The sequence below is a fragment of the Panthera tigris genome, chromosome A2 (genome assembly GCF_018350195.1).
Source record: "Panthera tigris isolate Pti1 chromosome A2, P.tigris_Pti1_mat1.1, whole genome shotgun sequence".
Classification (NCBI taxonomy): domain Eukaryota; kingdom Metazoa; phylum Chordata; class Mammalia; order Carnivora; family Felidae; genus Panthera; species Panthera tigris.
Window position 1 is genome coordinate 36,728,961 of NC_056661.1, and position 18,084 is coordinate 36,747,044.

At 45.2% G+C, this 18,084-nt stretch overlaps 1 pseudogene; it reads right to left on the reverse strand.

Annotated features, from left to right (window-relative positions):
• Nucleotides 1–611: 611 nt before the first annotated feature.
• LOC102964178 overlaps nt 612–18,084 on the reverse strand; it is a 29,088-nt pseudogene continuing 11,615 nt past the window's right edge.

Genomic DNA, 18,084 nt, shown 5'->3' on the forward strand with positions numbered 1-18,084 from the left:
AGGGCCTATGACTTCTATCGGCGATAAAGTCACCCATTCTGCTAACATGACTATGGTTTCTATGGTTTGCTGGTACTTTCATAATGGAAGGAAATGTAAATTTCAGTCAGTGGCTAGAGGAAAAAGTTGAATCCTACCTATGGAAATGGAGGAATTCTCTCCTTTGCTCCCTCTTCCTTTCTGCTACCTGGGATGAGACGGGGATGGCTGGAGCTAAAATAGCCATTTTGGACTATGAGACAAGATGGAGGGAGTTCTGGTCTCTGACGAACATGGAGGCACATACCAGCCCCAGCCTGCCTACTTCTGGAAAGAGAGATGAATTTCTATCTCCTTAAGGTATGGTTGGCTTACTCTTTACTATATAAAGCCACACAAACCTAATCTTGTTGTATCTCTAATATGTTCTTCCCAGGGCTAAGGTTCGAAACTGTTTGAACCTGATCTTTAACAACCTTCATACTTAAGAGATATGCTCTTTCCTATTTACAAATATGACTCCTCCAGAGCTACCCAATTAGCACAGTTCCTCTGTGGTTGACAATCGTACAGGGGGCAAATCCCCAAACCCCTCAAAACTCAGTGCCGTTCCAGCTCTGAAGCATGTCCTTTAGAGTGTGCACACGCCCAAACATCACATCATTAACCACAGCTCAGGAAGCTTAGAACTGCACAGCACATTCAGACCACGGACACACACACCTGACTTCACCCCACATCTCACAAAGTCCACACTCACACAGGAGCAAGCACAACGGTACCCCACTGATGTGCAGATCCGAGAGTCACCCAGCATTGGCGGAGGAGACTCAGCAACTTACTAATTGTCATCAACTCTGGCACCGAGGAGGAAGGTAGCATGCTGCTCAGGAGGTCTCCCTGGCCAGGAGGACCAGCTTCCACACTGGGAAAAAGCAAACAGAAGGAAGTTATACTCAGCCACTCAAAATATACAACCTCACCCTTCCAAGAACTAGCAGGTACTCAGTGTTTTCAGGTACAACCACCAGAAGGCACAGGAGGCAGCCCTTCAAAACCGCAGTCAGCCTTCTTCATTCACGGACTCCCTATTTGCAAATCTGCTTACTTGCTGACGCTGATTTGTGTCCCCAAAATCAATAGTCAGTATTCTTCTAAAACAAACAGTAGGGGCGCCTGGGTGGCTCAGTCAGTTATATGTCCAACTTCAGTTCAGGTCATGATCTCATAGTTTGTGGGTTCAAGACCCATGTCGGGCTCTGTGCTGACAGCTTGGAGCCTGGAGCCTACTTCAGATTCTGTGTCCTCCCACCCTCTCTCTGCCCTCCCATGCTCATACTCTGTCTCTCTCTTTCTCTCAAAAACAAATAAAACATTAATTTTTTTTTTAATAAACAGCAAAAAGGACTCTGCACCTATATGGACCTGGTGACACCCATCCTGACAATGTACTAACTGTACAGGAACCGACAGGTGGTGTCACTGTCACAGAGAAGAGCTCCGTTGACTTAGGGAGAGACAGTAAAACCAAGCATGGTTTGAGGTGATCAGTGACTCCCACCCTGGGGCTGAGGTTGACAATGCAGATGTGATCTACCCCTACTCTCAAGTTTGCACTAAATTAAAACCGTGAAGAGAGAAAAAGAAACAACTCTAAGAACCACAAGGATCGTGGTGGCATTAGGGAGACTTTAGTGTCCATCCGAGTTCTGCTACCAAACATCTAATGACTTTGAGCAACTCCGTTTCCCTTTGAGATACTTTTATTTGAACATCAGAAAACTGACACGGTGCTTACTACTCTATTCTGGTCGAAGCACTTCTCAAACACGTGAGAGCTAAGTGGCTCAAGTATTACATAATGTTAAACTTGTGTAATATTGTGACCAAATGTTAAAATCCAGTAAATGATGTTAGAAGAGGTACCCAGATATGGCCCCTAAATCATAAAAAGTAAAGGAGGTACACAAATGAAGTTTGGTAAAACACTGTTCCTCACACTCTGACGCCCTTGGCAATTTCCCATTCTAAACCTGAACATTAATGTGAAATAAGGCCTTGACCTTGAATCCTGGCAGGTGCACTCCTACCTTCAAAAAAGAATAAAAGGCACAGCTGTGAACAGGACAACTCAATCCCAAAGGCAATTTGGTTTCTGAATACTAACCTGTACCCGAGCCCAGGCTCCAGGAGAATGTGGTCCTCCAGTCCTCTCCTGTTCTCCAGGCTTCCAAGGGGGTCATCTGTGCACAGAGAGCAGTGGCAGCAAGAAAGTCAGCAGTCTGTTTTCATTTCATTTTCTCCATGCGGCAAGGACATGTTGCGGACACTGGCTCCTCTCTACATCAGTCGACTTACAAATGTTTCCTGGCCTGCACGCGGGATTTTAATCTGCTACTTCTTTTGTTCTTTTGGCCAGAATCTCAGATTTGGCACCAGTCACTGATACGAGGCCCCAACCTCCCACTTAACCTTTTTGACCTTGAGCCTTCTGGAATTATGCGTGAAGTCCATATTCAGAGCCAGCCTCAGGATCAGGGAATAATAATCAGCTTTCTGTTAGACAAAACTGCTCTCACTGTAGTGGCTTATGACAGACACAAAGGGGCAGCACAGTCCCATCACTGACAGTGTCTGCATCAAAATCCAGGCCCTGTTGCCTTCTAAAACGCCACCTCCCTACACAGAGTGGTGTGGGGGAAAGGCATTCAGAACAAGCGAGGCCACAAATAATCTCCAGAGGCACTAAAGACTTTCATAAATGTATTTGCTGCTGTTCAAGTCTCTTTTCAGAAAAAAAGTGCAAATCCAGGGCCCCTTGGGCTGGATGGTGACATTAAGGTCGGAGTCAACCGTGGTTGACACTTGCCCAGTGGAGAAATTTCTGGCTTGTCGACACCCACGGTAGAACCAGGCGTGGATGTGGGGACGGGGCAGAGGTGGAAGGGAGCACATCTCATTGCTCTAAGCTACACAGCCTCCTCCCTGTCTTTCTTCCTATTTTGGCCAGAGTTTCATCCTGCTGGAGATTTCCCCAGTTCTTACAGGGGTTGCATTTGGGTAATCCTAATGAGAAAACGTTTTGTCACCTTTTCTTCTACCCTGCCATCCCCATCAAGCTATTCCACTTGCTCCTGCTTTTTTAAAAGAAGTTTGAAGGGGAAATGTCACCCTACAGCCCAGCCTGCCTACCACAGGTTCCCACCACCATCGCCAAGGCCATCATCATCCCCCACCCCCCACCTTCATCTTTTCTGCTTCCTTTGTGACAGTGCCTCTGGACTGCAGCTCAGAGGCCTCCGTCCCCCTTGGCAAATCCAACAGGGTTTTGACCCCAGCCCCCAGCTGTGTAAAGAGGACAAGTCCCAAGCATGCACCTCTGGCCGAGACCTCAATCCAGCACCCTTGTCCCACGGTGCTAGCTGCCTGCCTGAAAGCTCTACCGGGCCACCCTGCAGGGCCTACCAACTGATTGTGATGTCAAAACTGCTCCCTTCTGTCACCCTCTCCACTGGGCCATCTCCCCTTAGAGTGAGGCACCCTCCTCCCTCCATCATGGAGCTTGGGGAGCCCCAGACCTGCCAGTTCCACCTCATTATCACCCACTCCTTGTCCACAGTCATCTCCACTGCCATCCTAGTGCTGAGGCTCAATACCTTCCAGGGGTCTCCTGCAGGACCCCCACGGTTCTGCCTCACCCCTGCTAGTCCAACCCACTCAAAGCTATCAGATTCCCCGCCCCCTCCGAACCAAAAATGGGGACTCCAACATACACAGCGGAAATCCATGGTTGGAGTAAAGGCCCACATCACCCTCCAGCATTCCAGACACCATGCCTACTCAGCCCAGCGATTTCCCACCACAGCACAGGAGCATGAGCATAGCCACTCAGGCTGCCTCAATCGCCCTCAAGGTGCCCTTGGAGACACACACTACTATTATCTTAATTTTACAGATATGGAGATGGCCCTGGAGGAGTTCAATGACCTATCCAAGATCACAAGCTGACGTGTGAGTGTCTGAACCTCACTCTGTCCAGAGCCAGAGCTAAGCCCTTTCCCTCTTTGTGATCTCTCACACAGCTGATGTGGGCTACATGCCTCTCTCTCTATGCGTCCTTGAACTCCCTGCCCTATTCCTTTGTCTATATCGTGTCCCCACCTGGATATCATTTTTCCAACTGCCAGGTGTCCACTCCTGTTGGCATGCCCCACCCCCACGTATGTGGTCCACCCACTGCTCACCCACTCAGCACAGGCTTCCTGAGTCCGTACTGTGGGCCTGGCTCTCGTCAGGGTCAGTGTCACACTGGAACCAGGGCAGACACGGCCGGCCCTCAAGGACCTCAAAGACTAGCAGGGGGATGGGGATCACCATGTAATTACACAAATACAGAGTTCCAAGCTGAGATCAGGGCATGGGGACACACGAGGTTTATGGCAGTGTGAACAGGAGGCCCAGCTTGCCTGGGAGGGGGTGGAAGAGCCCTCTGTACGTGACACTTGGGCTGCCACCTGAAGGATGCACACAGGCTGCAGGAGGTGGAAGGAGAGAGATGGCTGTGGGCTCAGTTCAAGGAAGTAGAAGCTGGCTGGGGTGGATGGGGCGTCAGGAGGGGATCAGGCTGTGGGGCAAGCTGGGGCCTCGATGGCCACAGTGAAGGTTCTTGATTTTATCCTCAGTGCACTAGAAGGGTTTGGAGCAGGGGAATGATGCAATCTGATTTATATTCTAAGACATCACTCCAGTTGCTATAAGAAGAATGCCAGGGTGGGGGCCCAGATAGAAGCAGGGAGAGCTGTTGATGTCCCTTGTCCCCTCCTTGCATGCAAAACTCTGGGGGTGGGGAGGGCTCACCTCCGGATCCCCCCAGAGCCCAGCACAGTGCTGGTACAGAGCGGGAAACCCACTGGTTGCATAAAGAAAATCATGACCCCTGAGCGGCACACGACCATCATGAGTGGTATGGGGACCACACACAGTGCACGTCCGGGGGCACCACAGGGTCCTGATATTCCCAACACTAACACTACCCTCTGGAAGCCAATTTCCCAGATCAACCATCTCAGATCAAAGCGGCGCTACAACAGAGCCTCGACCTCAACAAGCAACCCCCAAGACCCAATGCAGGACAAGAAGTTGAAGAACCGGGTAAATGAAGGTTTGAGGACCCAAGGTTTCAAATGAAAAAACAAGCCCTCAGAAACACATCCTGGGCAAGGGGCGGGGGGGAGGTGTGCCTGGGTGGCTCAGTCAGTTAAGCGTCTGACTCTTGATTTCGGTTCAGATCATGATCTCACAGTTCATGAGTTCAAGCCCCACGTCGGGCTCTGCACTGACAATACAGAGCCTGCTTGGGATTCTCTCTCTCTCTCTCTCTCTCTCTGCCTCTCCCCCACCTGTGTGCCCCCCCTCTCATAAATAAATAAACTTAAGAAAGGAAGGAAGGAAGGAAGAAACTGACTCTGAAGTTGCTAAGACCCAACACTAACCCCAGGACCCTCAATGAAAGCAGCAGTAACATTTTCATGTGTGCAATGGGTAGAAATGGGTGTTTCGTTCACCTCTGTTTAGTATTCTCAGTTGAAAGGACTCTGGGACTTCTCCCTTGCAGCTTCAAAGAAATGGTAAATGTGCTTTACTGTGTTGCAGGTAAGAGACACGCTCAGAGCAATGACTGCATCTAATCCCACATCCTGGTCCCATGTGACCTGCCTGGTGTCTTCCTTCTCTGAGCCTCTAACCCCAGCTCCAAAGCACAGCCCCCTAAGCCACGGAGTCTCCTCGTCCAAGAATCAGAAGGACAATACTTCTCTGTCCAGAGTCCCCTTCTCTGCCACCTTCTCCCTCTCCAGATTTAGCCACCAAAAACACTCCTCCTCCTCCTCCACGTGCCTCCTTCCGTCTTCCTCTGAATGCCCCCAAGGGCAGTGACACTACAAACACCAACACTTTCAAAGATGATGGAAAGGTCTCCTAAGGGTAGAACCATCTGCGTCCAAAGCTGTCATTAAAGACACAAAATGGCTCCCCAGCCAGAATGAGAGTATGTTAACCTTGCTCAAGTAGAAGGGTGGCAATCGGAAGGGAGAACAGTCAGAAGTGAGCAGAAGCAAAAGAGTCTGGGGCAGCAATGCTGACAGCATGCACTCAGAGCAGGCCAGGGAAAGGCCTCAGGCCAGGGAAAGGCCTCCCTGACAGGTGAGTCCCGGCACCACGGGCCCACACACCTCCCAGGGAAACGGGGGTCAGGCCAAGAGGGACTCGATGCCACCTGGCCTTCCAATCGGGCAGCAGATCAACCCCGATTCTGACTCTCAGATCTTCTGCAGCCCGAGCATAATCTGTCTTCCTATGCAACTTCTACCCAGGGCGCGTCTGTCCCTGAGGCTGTCACAGGCTCCAGCGACTCCTGGCAGCTTTGTCACCACAGTAAACTAAAAAGTTGGCTGACAGCTCACACACGCATGTTTGATGAGGATAATGGAGATAAGCTGGAGCGCGGGGTCCCCCGATAGTGACAAGATGAAGCCTCCGGGTCTGGAAAGCGGACAGGCAGAGGTGGGACAGGGGGAAAGCTGCCAGTGGGGAGGCCTTCCCACGAGGATGCCAGAGGCCTCCCAGAGGCTGCATTCCCTGGACACACTGAAACCCACAGAGGGAGAAGGAGCGGTGGGTTTTGCAAAACCCCACCCCAGCACGGAGGACAGCACACGACAGTGCCCCAGGAGCAGCCAGCCCCCAGCCCCCAGCCCAGAGAGGAAGGGGCTGCCGTAAACAAGACAGCGTGCCCAGATCAGGCCCCTGACAGCCCAGCAGAAAGGCCCGCCCGGTGGGGAGGGCGACAAGGTGAGTGGGGTGCTGGGTCACCAGCTGGAAGCCACGTGGTCCCAGATGGGCGTCAGGCCCATCTGCTCTCTGCAAGCCCCCATGTGCACCGTGTTCAGGGGACAACAGCGAAGTACCCAACCCCACCCGCTGGCCGCTGGGACCACAGATGGTCACCTGAGGGAAAGGAGATGCCGGGCCCACCAGCTGGCTCCTCTCAGGGGTTTCAGCGGAGGCCCAGCGAAAAGCACTGGCTGGTAAGAAGGCCGCGCGGCTGGGGCCAAAAGGGGAGAGGGCATGAGAGAGCAAAAACGGTCCAAGGAGAGCGGAGACAGGGCAGACCCCATGAGGAAGTGTGGGGCACGGGATGGTGGAGACTCAGGTGCTCTCCGTTCTGACCGCCATCTCCTGATCCTCGGACACCCCAGCACGATGTGCCCGTGGACGGCAGGCTTTCTCGGGGCCTTGGCAGGTGACTGGCACCTCTCCCCACATTAACCTGAGAGTCTTAGCCACACATCTGAGAGGAAGGTGAGAGAAAACACCCACCCCTTCCTCACGGGCTGTGGGCGACAGGGGACGTGTTCATCCACACCGAGCTGACACTGGAGCTGACCTCAACTCTTTGGTAGTTTAGACTTGAACGTCTTAACGTTTCAGATCTTGAACATTTTTTTTTTTAAGTTTTTAATTTTAATTCCGGTACAGTTAACATAGTGTTTCATTAGTTTCAGGTGTACGATATAGTGACTCAGCAGTTCCACACATGACCCAGTGGGATCTTGAACATCTCAAATGACATTTAAGAGTTTCTCAGCAGTGTGAAGACAAACTTACGAATTAATATTGAGTGGATAAAAAGCAAAATATTAATCCTACATTGCGTTTCATTATGACCTCTTAAAGAGAAGTATGTGTAGAACGAAGCCGCTAAGGAAATGGTGTCTAACAAACACCATCCACTCCACAGTTAAGGCCTAGTGTATGCCTGGAAGGTACAAGCAGCCGAGGACATTGGGAGAGCAGGCCGATCTAGCCTGCAAGCCTGTGCTGCTTTCAGAGGCCTGTTTCAGAGATTTTCCTTTCAGCCCTCTCTACCTTTGGTCAAACATCTGGCTCTGAGCAAGGATGGGAAATAATCCTAACAGAATTTTGCAAAATCCATCATGTAATCGTGCAGGTCATACCCACAACGAGACCCTCAGCAGACTGGATGAAGCGCAGCAACAGAACCAATCCCGGGCCGGGCTCAGGGGTAAACTTGACTGTGCCTCTAGAATCAGTACAGAGCTGCCCTTATGGGGCTCCAATCCAGCAGCTGGTGACCAAGGGGACTCCCAGACACCCAGAGGATAAGGTAACGATATGACAGCTCATATGAACCTGCTTAACGTTTAAGCCGACCCCCTTTCTTGGAAGGGACCCAGACACGAACTAGTCTGATTCTGCCCTTTTACTAATGAGGGTTTGAGAACCAGCGATGTGAAGGGACACCAGCCCCGGGTCACGTGGCTGCTGTCATTTCAGAGCCTGGGCCACTCTGTCCTTCCCCCTGCGTCAGGACTTTGTACATGCTGTTCCCTTGCCTGTGTTTTTCGTTTCTTTTCTTCTTCTTGAATGCAGAAATAGAAAAACTTCATTTCTACTTTCACTTTCTATTAAAAAATACTTTTTCCTTAATTTTTTAACTATATTTTTTGCTTTTATGTAAATTTTTTCAAATTCCATTTTACTTCCATCATTTTATTTTAGTCTACTACAGTGTATTCACTTTTTCAAATTTTAAATGATTTCTTTTTTTCTTTTTTTTAATATTTTTCTTTTTCATTTCTTTTCTTTTTTCTTGAATACAGAAAAAGAAATTCATACTTATTTTTAATTTTTATTAAAAATATTTTTCTTTAATTTTTTCTACTACATTCTTTACTTTTGTGTATATTTTTTCAAGTTCTATTTTAACCCCATCATATCATTTTAGTCTACTTCAGTGTATTCATTTTTTCAAATTCTCAAATGATTTCATTTTTTTTCTCCCCCTTTCATTTTCTCTAATCTGTCAAACCACTTTCAACACCCAGACCAAAACACACCTATGATCTAACATCATCTATTCGATTTGTGTGTGTGTTTAATTTTTAATTTTAATATTTTTTAAATTTTAATGTTTTTAATTTCAATTTTTCTACCTCATTACTTCCTTTTCTCCCTTCAAAATGACAGAATGAAGGAATTCACCCCAAAAGAAAGAGCACAAAGAAACAACAGCCAGGGATTTAACCAACACAGATACAAGCAAGATGTCTGAAACAGAATTTACAATCATGATAATAAGAATACTAGCTGGACTCGAAAATAGATTAGAATCCCTTTCTGCAGAGATAAAAGAAGTAAAAAATAGCCAGAATGAAATTAAAAATGCTTTAACTGAGCTGCAATCACAGATGGATGCCACGGCGGCAAGGACGGGTGAGTCAGAACAGAAAATAAGCGATACAGAGGACAAACTTAGAGAATAATGAAGCAGAAAAAAAGAGGGAGATTAATGCAAAAGAGCACGATTTAAGAATCAGAGAAATCAGTGACTCATTAAAAAGGAACGACATGAGAATCATAGGGGTCCCAGAAGAGGAAGAGAGAGAAATAGGGGTAGAAGGGTTATTGAGCAAATCATGCAGAAAACTTTCTTACCTGGGGAAAGACATGGACACCAAAATCCAGGAAGCACAGAGGACCCCCATTAGATTCAACAAAAACCGACCATCAACAAGGCATATCATAGTCAAATGCACAAAATACTCAGGCAAGGAGAGAATCATGAAAGCAGCAAGGGAAAAAAAGTCCCTAACATACAAGGGAAGACAGATCAGGTTTGCAGCAGACCTATCCACAGAACTTGGCAGGCCAGAAAGGAGTGGCAGTATATATTCAGTGTGCTGAATCAGAAAAATATGCCATCACAAATTCTTTATCCAGCAAGGCTGTCATTCAAAATAGAAGGAGAGATAAAAAGTTTCCCAGACAAACAAATATTAAAGGAATTTGTGACCACTAAACCAGCCCTGCAAGAAATTTTAAGGGGGACTCTCTGAGGGTAGAAAAGATGAAAAAATATATATATAAACAAATAAATACTAAAAGCAACAAAGATCAGAAAGGACCAAAGAACACCACCAGAAACTCCAACTCTACAAGCATCATAATGGCAATAAATTCATATCTTTCAGTACTCACTCTAAACATCAATGGACCAAATGCTCCAATCAAAAGACATAAGGTAACAGAATGGATAAGAAAACAAGATCCATCTATATGCTGTTTACAAGAAAACCACTTTAAACCTAAAGACACCTTCAGATTGAAAATAAGGGGATGGAGAACCATCTATCATGCTAATGGTCAACAAAAGAAAGCTGGAGTAGCCATACTTATATCAGGCTATGTAGACTTTAAAATAAAGATTGTGGGGCGCCTGGGTGGCTCAGTCGGTTGAGCGTCTGACTTCAGCTCAGGTCATGATCTCGCGGTCCGTGAGTTCGAGCCCCGCATCGGGCTCTGTGCTGACAGCTCAGAGCCTAGAGCCTGTTTCAGATTCTGTGTCTCCCTCTCTCTGACCCTCCCCCGTTCATGCTCTGTCTCTCTCTATCTCAAAAATAAATAAACGTTAAAAAAAATTTTTTTAAATAAAGATTGTATCAAGAGATGCAGAAGGGCATTATATCATAATCAAGGGGTCTATCCACCAAGAAGACCTAACAATTGTAAACATTTATGCACCAAATGTGGCAGCACCCAAATATATAAATCAGTTAATCACAAACATAAAGAAACTGATCGATAGTAATACCATAATAGTAGGAGACTTCAATACCCCACTCACAGCAATGGACAGATCATCCAATCAAAAAATCAACAAGGAAACAATGGCTTTGAATGACACACTGGACCAGATGGACTTAACAGATACATTCAGAACATTTCATCCTAAAGCAGCAGAATATACATTCTTTTCCAGTGCACATGGAACGTTCTCCAGAATAGATCATATACTGGGACACACATCAACCCTAAGTAAGTATAAAAAGATCGAGATCACACTGTGCATATTTTCAGACCACAATGCTATGAAACTCGAAATCAACCACCAAAAAAAATTTGGAAAGGTAACAAATACTTGGAGACTGAAGAACATCCTACTAAAGAATGAATGGGCTAATGAAGCACTTAAGGAGGAAATTAAAAAGTATATGGAAGTCAATGAAAATGATACCACCATGACCCAAAATCTCTGGGACGCAGCAAAGATGGCCATAAGAAGAAAGTATATAGCAATCCAGGCCTTCCTAAAGAAGGAAGAAAGATCTCAGATACACAACCTAAGCTTAGGCCTTAAGGAGCTGGAAAAAGAACAGCAAATAAAACCCAAAACAAGCAAAAGACAGGAAATAATAAAGATTAGAGCAGAAATTAATGCTATCGAAACCAAAAAAACACTAGAACAGATCAATGAAACCAGAAGCCGGTTCTTTGAAAGAATTAACAAAATTGATAAACCACTAGCCAGTTTGATCAAGAAGAAAAAGGAAAGGACCCAAATAAGTAAAATCAAGAATGAAGGAGGAGAGATCACAACCAACACAACAGAAATAAAAACAATAATAGGAGAATATTATGAGCAATTATATGCCAATAAAATGGGCAATCTGGAAGAAATGGACAAATTCCTAGAAACAAATACACTACCAAAACTGAAACAGGAAGAAATAGAAAATTTGAACCGACCCATAACCAGTAAGGAAATCGAATCAGTAATCAAAAATCTCCCCAAAAACAAGAGTCCAGGGCCAAATGGCTTTCCAGGGGAATTCTACCAAACACTTAAGGAAGAGTTAACACCTATTCTCTTGAAGGTGTTCCAAAAAATAGAAATGGAAGGAAAACTTCCAAACTCTTTCTATGAAGCCAGCATTACCTTGATTCCAAAACCAGACAGAGACCCCACTAAAAAGGAGAACTATAGACCAATTTCCTTGATGAACATGGATGCAAAAATCCTCAACAAGATATTAGCCAACTGGATCCAACAATACATTGAAAAAATTATTCACCACGACCAAGTGGGATTTATACCTGGGAGGCAGGACTGGTTCAATATCTGCAAAACAATCGTTGTGATTCAACACATCAATAAAAGAAAGGACAAGAACCACATGTACCTCTCAATAGATGCAGAGAAAGCATTTGACAAAACACAGCATCCTTTCTTGATAAAAACCTTCAAGAAAGCAGGGATAGAAAGAGCATACCTCAAGATCATAAAAGCTGTATATGAGTGACCCAACACTAATATCATCCTCAATGGGGAAAAACTGACAGCTTTCCCCCTAAGGTCAGGAACAAGAAAGAGATGTCCACTCTTGCCACTGTTATTCAACATAGTATTGGAAGTGTTAGCCTCTGCAATCAGACAACACAAAGAAATAAAAGGCATCCAAATTGGCCAGGAGGAGGTCAAACTTTCATTCTTCACAGATGACATGATACTCTATATGGAAAACCCAAAATATTTCACCAAAAAACTGCTAAAATTGATTCATGAATTCAGCAAAGTTGCAGTATATAAAATCAACACACAAAAATTGGTTGCATTCCTATACACCAACAATAAAGCGAAAGAGAGAAATCAAGGAATTGATCCCATTTACAGTTGCAAAAAAACCATAAAATACTTAGGAATAAATCTAACCAAAGAGGTGAAAAATCTATACACTGAAAACTATAGAAATCTTATGAAAGAAATTGAAGAAGACACCAAAAAAAAAAAAAAAGGAAAAAGATTCCATGCTCCTGGAGAGGAAGAACAAATATTGTTAAAATGTTGATACTACCCAAAGCAATCTACACATTCAATGCAATCCTTATCAAAGTAACACCAGCATTCTTCACAGAGGTAGAACAAATAATCCTACAATGTGTATGGAACCAGAAAAGACCCCCAATCCCCAAAGCGATCTTGAAAAACAAAACCAAAGCTGGAGGCATCACAATCCCAGACTTCAAGCTATACTACAAAGCTGTAATCATCAAGACAGTAAGGTACTGGCACAAGAACAGACAACCCAGAAGTGGACCTACAAAGTATGGGTAACTAACCTTTGACAAAGCAGGAAAGAATATCCAGTGGAATAAAGACAGTCTCTTCAGCAAGTGGTGCTGGGAAAACTGGACAGCGACATGCAGAAGAATGAACCTGGACCACTTTCTTATACCATACACAAAAATAAACTCAAAGTGGATGAAAGACCTCAATGTAAGACAGGAAGCCATCAAAATCCTCAAGGAGAAAGCAGGCAAAAACTGCTTTGATCTTGGCCACAGCAACTTCTTACTCAACACATCTCCGGAGGCAAGGGAAACAAAAGCAAAAATGAACTATGGGGACCTCATCAAAATAAAAAGCTTCTGCACAGCGAAGGAAACAATCAGCAAAACTAAAAGGCAACCGACAGAATGGGAGAAGATATTTGCAGATGACATATCAGATAAAGGGTTAGTATCCAAAATTTATAAAGAACTTATTAAACTCAACACCCCAAAACAAATAATCCAGTGAAGAAATGGACACAAGACATGAATAGATACTTCTCCAAAGAAATCCATATGGCCAACCAACACATGAAAAAATGCTCAACATCACTCATCATCAGGGAAATACAAATCAAAGCCACAATGAGATACCACCTTATACCTGTCAGAATGGCTAACATTAGCAACGCAGGCAACAACAGATGTTGGTGCGGATGCGGAGAAAGAGGATCTCTTTTGCATCATTGGTGGGAATGCAAGCTGGTGCAGCCACTCTGGAAAACAGTATGGAGGTTCCTCAAAAAACTAAAAATAGAACTACCTTACGACCCAGCAATTGCACTACTAGGCATTTATATAAGGGATACAGGTGTGCTGTTTAGAAGGGACACATGCACCCCCATGTTTATAGCAGCACATCAACAATAGCCAAAGTATGGAAAGAGCCCAAATGTCCATTGATGGATGAATGGATAAAGAAGATGTGGTGTATATATATACAATGGAGTATTACCCGGCAATCAAAAAGAATGAAATCTTGCCATTTGCAACTATGTGGGTGGAACTGGAGGGTATTATGCTAAGTGAAATTAGAGAAAGACAAAAATCATATGATTTCACTCATATGAGGGCTTAAAGAGACAAAACAGATGAACAGAAGGGAAGGGAAACAAAAATAATATAAAAACAGGGAGGGGGACAAAACAGAAGAGACTCATAAATATGGAGAACAAACTGAGGGTTCCTGGAGGGGTTGTGGGAGGGGGGATGGGCTAAATGGGTAAGGGGCATTAAGGAATCTACTCCTGAAATCATTGTTTCACTATATGCTAACTAATTTGGATGTAAATTTTAAAAAATAAAAAATAAAATAAAAATAAAATAAAAACTTTAAAAATAAAATAATGTTTGTGAAAAGTTTTAAGTCTTAAGAACAGACTAATGAAATAATTCTAAACAAAACAAAACACAAAACACGGGAAGAGAATATGAAGAATTTTAATTCATAAAGAGCTGATATTATTCTCATTTCTGAAAGGAGATACCCTATTTGATGAGTGCTTACTTATAAACCAAATACTCTCTAAACTATCTTGTTTAATTCTCAAAACAACCTTATATCATTATCCCCATTTTTCAGTTGGGGAAACTAAGGCTTAGAGACATTAACTAGCTTGTTCGAGGCCACACAGCTAGTAAGTTTTGGACTTTGGTTTGAACCCAAGACTGCCTTTCAACTCCGTTTTTTTCTAGCCATGACTTCTACTGCCTATAAAGGGAGTAAAAATGAGATGCAGTAAGTTGTATGTGTTTCAGGGATTTTCTTCTTGTACTTTGCATTTTCTACACAGAGCAACTATGCCATTAATAACCAGGAAAAAAATAACAGTTATTGTTTTTATAAAATGAAACAAACAGAAACGGTTCTTTCTTGCCGGAATCCAAAGGAGAAAGGAAATATCCATTTTCATTTATCATGTTTCCCAGAGGGATGTCTATTCAGGGTGGGATGATGCTTCCTTGTGAGGGTCTCCTTTATATGCTGTAGGATTTTAGCACCATCACCCCTGTCCAACCAATGTCCCACAGCAGATATTGTCACTGCCTTACCAGCAACCTGTCAGCACCCACCCCTCCAGCCAGTGCCACCAGCTGCAAACACCTGCGACCTTCTGCCTGGTAACTTTCTCCCTGTTTGGAGAACATGCTTGGTTCCCACGCAAGGCAACCCAGGAGTGCCAGAGCATCAGTGGCTCTGGAAGCAGCCCTTGACCAGTGCTGAACTAGAACTTGGTGGCTCAACTCCCCACCTTCCCTGCCTCTCAGATGCAATGACTCTGAAGGCACATCCTGCTCTCCGAGTCCCCAGCAGGACCAGTCACCCAGGTGGTAAGTGACATTGGCTTCCCTACCTTGTTACCTTGAAACACTTAACAGTGTTTTCTGGGATTCCCTCCTAAAAACATGACTTGGGGCGCCTGGGTGGCTCAGTCGGTTAAGCGTCCGACTTCAGCTCAGGTCACGATCTCACGGTCCGTGAGTTCGAGCCCCGCGTCGGGCTCTGGGCTGATGGCTCAGAGCCTGGAGCCTGCTTCCGATTCTGTGTCTCCCTCTCTCTCTGCCCCTCCCCCGTTCATGCTCTGTCTCTCTCTGTCTCAAAAATAAAATAAACGTTAAAAAAATAAATAAATAAAAACATGACTTGCCCTCAAATCCTTGTCTCAGAGTTAGCTTCTGGGGACGTCAGGCCAGGGCGGCTCCCCAGGCATGTTGACACTGAAAAAGGTCCTACAACTTCCAAACACCAGGCTCAGAGAGTGCAATGCTCTTCCGAAATAAGAAACCGTTTAAGTTCCGCACTTGCTCTCTAGTAAAAGACCTCTGGCTCTAAGAAAAGCCCATGGTGATGTCATTTCACAGAGAACTCCCCCAAAAGTTCTTCAGACACCCCCTTGATGTCTGCTGCTCTCCCATTCTCCAGCAGTTCAAATGAGTCCCTCCCTGTGGTTCAAGAAACAGTGATGATTTTCAGCGCAAAATAACCACATGGCTTTGGGCTAAGCACCACTCCAGGAAGGAGATGGTCATAATCATGGTAATGCCAGGAGCTAACGTTTATTGTTTGTCATACACCTGAAACAAGGTAAGACTTTACACAAATTGCTGATTTTGGTTCCCTTAACACAAAGAAATGTGGCTGCTTGGAGGCCAAGAGCACCTAGACACGAATTCAAAGTGGGCCAGTTCATTCAGTCAACAAAGATTTACTGGGAAAAAATATATATATTCATGGAGCACTTACTAAGTTCCAGACAATGTGCTAGGTAGAGGCGTTCAACAGTGACCAAGTCACATATGTTCCCTTCTCTCAGAAGCCACATTCTAATGGAGTATTGGGTTCAATCAGGATGACTTTGCCCCCCCCGCCAACCCTGACCCCCAGGGACATCTGGCAATTTCTGGAGACATTTTTAGTTGTCATAATTGGGGAGTGGGTGTGTAACTGGCATCTAGTGGATAGAGGTTAAGGATGTTGCCAAACCCTGTACAATGTATAGGGCAGCTCCCACAACAAAGAATTATCTGGCTTAAGATGTCCAAAGGGTCAGGGCCCCTGGGTGGCTCAGTCAGTTGAGCATCTGACTTCGCCTCAGGTCATGATCTGATGCTTCGTGAGTCCAGCCCTGCATCAGGCTCTCAGCTGACAGCTTAGAGACTGCTTTGGATCCTCTGTCTGCTCTCTCTCTCTCTCTTTTTTTCTCTCTCTCTCTCTCTGCCCCTCCCTGCCCCCTCTGACTCTAAAAAATAAATAAACATTAAAAAGAAAAAAAGATGTCAAGGCTGAGAGACCCTGTAAGAGAGGAAGAAGAGAGAATGGCAAAAACCAAACCGAGAATTTTAAGATGTGAAACCTGGGCTGGTGTCTTCCTCGTCCGCTTTGGTTCTCAATCTGGGAAATGGTATGTGCTTTATCATGAGTCCCTCGTCAACATCCACAAATGGAGGTGGGGTCATTGTTTAAACAAGCACACCCATCACGGGATGGAATTCTGAAGGAGGTCTGAGATAAGCTTTCCACTGGCAGCACATTCCACAGCTCAGTTTGGTACTAGGTTGGCCAATGACGGCTCTCTCTGCCAACCCCACCCTCCTTTTTTAAGGAGAGATGCGCTGATGTGTCTTTTCAGTCATGTTACACATCTTATCATTTACTTATTCCACCGCATTTCACGAAGGGTTTGAGGCAGCCAAGTAGATATAAACAATCATAAACCCAAACCAGGAACAATACAGATTAGAATAAGGGGCGTGGAGGGTTTTTCATTATGGTTGTTGTCTGTTTACAAACTCATCTTTTGAAGAACTCCCCCTCAAATACACCATGTACACAAACACACACCTGCTGGAAGGGGGTCCTGTACTGTCTGTGAGATTTGGATGTACTTGACTCTTCCCACGGCCAGCAGTGAATATGTGATCCCAGAGTGATCTGTCAGAGCACCACTCCGCCTGGCCAACGTGATTGGTGCAGGGACTAGCATGCTATCGGAGACCAATCACACACCTCTGTAAGGTTTCTTCCAACCTTGTGGAGAACTACGGCTGTCCCATTCTCTGGGGTCTGCAAGTTAAGGACATGCTGCATTAGGGCTGCCAGCCCAGGCAAAAAGCCTATCTTAAAATTAGGATGAGAGGGCTCCTGCATGGCTCTGTGGGTTAAGCATTTGACTCGGACTCAGGTCATGATCTTGCAGTTCTCAGGTTTAAGGCCTGTATCCGGCTCTGGGCTGGCAGTTGGGAGCCTGGAGCCTGCTTTGGATTCTGTATCTCCCTCTCTCTCTCTCTCTCTCTCTGCCCCTCCCCTGCTCATCCTCTCTCTCTCTCTCTCTCCCTCTCTCTCTCTCTGTCACACACACACACACACACACACACACACACACACACACACACACAAATAAATAAACATTTAAAAAAGGTTTTTTTTTAATTAAGATGAAGGAAGCACACAAAATCTACAGATGGAGAGATAGGGCTCTGAGAATACCTGTTGAGACCCAGCGATGTCTGAAGGTCAGTGACGTGGTCCACTGAATCTCTCTCTTTGCCCAAAGCTATCTACACATTCAATGCAATCCCAAACAAAATTGCACCAGCATTCTTCTCGAAACTAGAACAAGCAATCCTAAAATTCAT